Source organism: Vespa velutina, chromosome 3 (genome assembly GCF_912470025.1).
Source record: "Vespa velutina chromosome 3, iVesVel2.1, whole genome shotgun sequence".
NCBI lineage: Eukaryota > Metazoa > Arthropoda > Insecta > Hymenoptera > Vespidae > Vespa > Vespa velutina.
This window is the reverse complement of record NC_062190.1, coordinates 9,747,267-9,752,467: the sequence shown is the minus strand read 5'-3', so window position 1 is coordinate 9,752,467 and position 5,201 is coordinate 9,747,267.

The following is a 5,201-nucleotide window of genomic DNA, read 5'->3' as shown; positions in this document are numbered from 1 at the left end:
TTCTTCTTCTTCTTCTTCTTCTTCTTCTTCTTCTTTTATTTCTTCTTTTTCTTCTTCTTGTTCTTATTCTTATTCTTCTTATTCCTCATCCTCTTCCGCTTCCTTTCTCCTCCTCGTCGTAAACTCGTACGAGTAATTTTTGATCGAGGCACGATCCCAATCCCGTTCAAACGAATCGTGTGTCTCTTAAAATATCGTCCTAACCATGAATGCGACAAATCGAGCGTGGGAAGATACGACCATTATCTTTTGTTTATTTCGATTTTTTCTTTTTGTAAGGACTCGTACACTTTCTCTCTTTTTCCCTCTCTCTCTCTCTCTCTCTCTCATTTCCTGTCTCTTTTTCTCATACACAATACCGAATATCGCGTGTGATTCCATAGATTTCCCTGGTACTTAAGGAATTCACACTTATCTTGGTAGAACGGGACGACGTGCTTGTCTGGAACGGACATTAGCATACTTAATGGCCCTTTGTTTGGTCAACTTGAACTACGAATGTTACGAGAGCGACACGGTTCGTTAACTTGATCGAATCAAATTATATCAAAATTTACCGTGTCCCAACTTAACCTTCGTATTATTTTTTCATCCATTTCGATCTATTAATGCAACAACTTGAATGGGCCCTTTCGACAATTCGTTATGTTCGATCAAATTCGATAGCGTCTTATTTCTATTCGATCGACGATACGAGAAATTATTTGACAAAAAGAAAAAACAAAACAAAACAAAAAAAAAAAGACAGAAAAAAAAGAAAAAGAAAAAAGAAAATATAAATATATCCGATCTCTATCCTCTTTTTTTTCTCTCTCTCTGTAAAAAGCAAGAAAAAATAATAATACTCTCTCGTCATTTTCGACACCAAATTTGATCCAAAATACTTCGACGTTCCGATCTGGATCCAACTTGTTCCCTCTTGCGCCCCTTTCCCTCACTACTTCTCCCTCGTCCCTTTCCTCCTTTATATTGTCTCCCCCTTACCACCCCCTGCTACCCCACCTATCGCCAGTTCGTGGCTCGCCGCTCGTCGTTTTATAGCTTCATTAGAGGGAAGGGCTCCCGTTTAATAATTCATCGAGGGAGCCACGGGTTCGCCGCATTCTGGCCGTCCTTCTTTGCCTGACGTCTGTCCTTCGACGACTAATCGGCCACCTCTTTTACGTACTTATATCAACTTTGTTGCCCAACCAGTAGATAAACCAAAGGATGATTCCGATTGTCAGATCTTGGGACAAAAAAGAAAAAAAAAAAAAACAAAAAAGATATAGGACGTCGAAAAAGAAATTCGGCGAAAGAAAGACGAAACTCCATGGACACGACTCCAATTAAATATTAAAAATTCCGTTCGTTTCGTTTCTTCTAATAATTTAAATGTATCATGGAGATTAAACGGATGGGATATAATTAAGAAGAAGTAAAAGAAGAAGAAGAAGAAGAAAAAATAAATGAATAAATAAATAAATAAATAAATAAATAAATAAATAAAAGGAGAAGAAAAATTTACGCAACGATTTAAAAAAAAAAAAAAAAAAAAAAAAAAAAAAAGAAAGAAAGAAGAAGAGAAAAGAAAAATGGCATATATTCAAATGATAAATATTCTCGTAAATTCTATTTCATTTCTAGTCGTCGATGAAACGAAAGGAAAGAAGGAAAGAGCAGAAGGAGGAGGCGTGTCTTTCGTTTTATCCAACGGCACAACACGTGCGCACAAGGTGGGCTAAAAAGAAACGAGCATCTATTCGAGATAATTACGTGCGGCTTTCCGAAAGGCAATCCACACGGAACTTATAAATTCGGTTCTTCTTTCTCATCTGTAATTTCTTTTTTTTTCCTTTTTTCTTTCTTTCTTTTTCTTTTTTTTTTCTTTTTTTTTTTTTTTTTCTTTCTTCTTTCGCCCTCCCCAGGGAGAATACGCGGTTCCAAAGGGAAACGGCTGCTCGTAAAGTAGAGAAGAAATATCGTCGGGCTATTTATCGAATCATTACTGTCCATAGGAATCTAATGGGCCGAACAAAAGGAAATTCGAAATAATGAATGGAGACATCCACTTACGGATCTTACGGTGATTTTCATTAAAGAAATTCTAAATGTAATAATAACGACAATATTATCATTAAATATAATCAATCGAGATTAATTAAATCCTCGTTAATTTGAAGATTTTCTTAAAACCAAAGGGAATCTATTTCACTTTTAATATCACGAATAGAGTGACAGGTAAAACGAATGAATATAGCGAACGGAGGAGGGGAAGATTATGAATAAAAAGATTTGTCGGCTTAAGAGAGGGATTTGGGGATGAGTGAAGGGGGGTGGGGGAGGGGGTTTGTAATAAAAAGAACGAAAAAAAGAAAAGAAAAGGAAAAAAAAGGGAGGGGGGAGGCCGCGTTAAGAAACAAAGACAATTTAATCGTTTACCATTGGGAAACGAAATGGTAGAAAGAAATTCCAATGTAAAAGGGAGATAACGATGTGGTACGCTGTGGTAGGGATAGGAGAGGGGCCGAAGTTCAGACAGCGCGGATACAGGCCAGCGGCCCTTCGGGCGATCTCGAAAGACAAAGAGAAGCCTTACGCGGGCTCAAGGGTCATAGCAATGGAGGAAAAGCAATGGAGCCTCTCGTAAAACGGGAAAGAAATACCACTGGAGACTATTTATTACCGAGAACGTTGCGTTTCCTCTAGCGCGATGCTCAATGGAGCAAGGAATTCGTAGAATACGTAGTTTCGGTGTTGAAATCGTTGGTGGGAGGGTTTGGTAGCACGTTTCACGAGGAAATAAGAAGAGAGGAAGAGGAAGAAGAAGAAGAAGAAGAAGAAGAAAAAAGAAGACGAAAGCTTCCGAAACGTTGTGGCAAGGTAAAAATCCAATTTCTACGGCTTTAGACGGCAACGACGAAGATGCGACGACTCGTCGACGTGCTCGATGGCTCGTGAGAATGAAGATGCGTAGCCTTCTAGTCCTCGAAGAAAGCACAACCTCCGACCCTCTACTCCTATCTCTATCCCTACCCTCTAACCCTTAAACCCAACCTCAAACTCAACCCATCCTTACCAATTTCCAAACCCCCTCCCTTCTTTTACTTCTCTCTTCTTACGGAAATGTGTACGTATGTACGTACGTCGGTACGCCTCCTTGCACACGATCTTCTACGTGGTGGGATACTTTCTTCGAGGGCTTGCATCGGATAGCCACTTTCAAGAATCCCGTAGTAAACTCTCTCTCTCTCTCTCTCTCTCTCTCTCTCATCTCTCTCTATTTCTATATATGTATGTGCATGTGTGTGTGTGCGTATGTGTATACATATCTATTCCCCTTTCATTCTTTTTTCCTACTTCCCTCCCAAATCTTTGAAACCTTCCGCTATATTCCTTCGATGCACTTTGTACTAGCATGCTCCCAAAGATTTATATACCCTTACTCTTCCTATCCTTGTATTTTTCCATCGTTCGATTTTTCAACAAAAGTTCGTCTCACTCGATCAAGATAATAAATATCTTACCTTCTATCCTCCATCGACGTTTTATCCGCTTATTTATCTATACGCGTAACTGTCGATCTTTTCTCTTTCTTTTCTCTTCTCTTCTTGTCTTGTCTCGTTTCGTCTCTTCTCTTCTCTTCTCTTCTCTTCTCTTCTCTTTCTTTAGAGAAGTTTCACGTAGCCGCAAGTTTATCGCTCGTGGCCGGGACATAAAGTATCAATTCCGATTCTCTCCTCCGCCTCCTTTAAACCTTCAGTTGCTCCGCCTCCCTCGCAATGTTTTACTCGACTACTCGACTTTACGTTCTTCATATGGATTTTACGAGGCATCTCGTGAAGGAAAACGTTCTAGCACGCGCGACAACGAATTCGTACTTGAGCGAGCAAAAGAGATAGAGAAAGAGAGATAGAGAGAGAAATTGAGAGAGAGAGAGAGAGAGAGAGAGAGAGAGGACTTGGTCCATGCTCGTTACGATTATTCCGCGTAAAATCCTGCGGCGATTCGGATTACGCGCTGGTGTTACGGCTCGTTCGTCCCGGAGACAATGGATTCGCTGGATCGAATGGAATCTGACTCCGTGCAAAACAGATAGTATTGTCCTCGGTCACTTTCTAGCCGCATGTACGTGATTTCAAGCGCTGCCAGGGAGATTCGCGCGAGAGATACGCTCTTTATCTTTGTCTCTCTCTCTCTCTCTCTCTCTCTTCTTATCTTTCGACCCACGATATTTCTAGCATCTCCGGATTCCGGAGAAGTTCAAATGCCGCTGAGATTCTGTTCCGTCGTCACGACTAGCTTGCTTTATATAAATCCATTCGTAAAACTTTCATTATCTTCTCTCTCTCTCTCTCTCTCTTTTTTTTTCTTTCTTTCTCTCTCGTTATTTTATCGTAATACCAAAAATGTGGACACGTGGTATATAACGGAGGGGGATCAATTCGTTGTTGTAAAACAGCAAAAAAAAGGAAGGAAAAGGAATGAATGAAAATGAAACGAAAAAGATGGAAAAAAAGAAAAGGAGAAAAAAATTGGGGTGAAAAACAAAGGAACAAATAAATCTCGTTGTATGTCGCCTTAGTTGAAAAACAACGCATTAATCTCCCATGCAACCCCGTATCGAATATTAATCATCCGTCAGACGGACTGGACTATTGGCAAGCTTGGGACGAAATGTTGCGCCCGGATGAAACTATATATGTATATTGTACGTTCGTACGTACGTACGTACGTACATCGGGGAAGGTGGTGAGGGGGGGAGGGGGACCCGCAGAATGATACCGCTTGTTTTCCAACGAACGATTAAAATCACGAAGCGGGTGGCATTTAAACGAAACGCACGGGAATATTCCAAAAATAGTTAGGGCGTGTGAGCGAGGGAGAGAGAGAGAAAGAGAGAGAGAGAGAAAGAAAAAGAAAGAAATAGTATCTTGCTCTTTCCAACTCGTGAGTATAATTGAGTTAGTCGTGTGACACGTCGTTTCCGTCTCTCACCCCCCTCTAGCTCTTTCCTTCTCTTCGTGCTCGCCACGAACGCTCGAGGTACTTCCAGTTGGTGACGCTTCTGAATACGTGTTGGAGAAGGGGTTGGTGGTGTCGGTGGTTGGTCACTCGCTGGACTACGAGTGGTGAGCGGTAGTGGCATGTTGGTGGCAATGTGGCCGATGTTGCCTGCTGGTAGGATAGTAACATGGTAGTAGTAGATTCCGTGCTGGAAC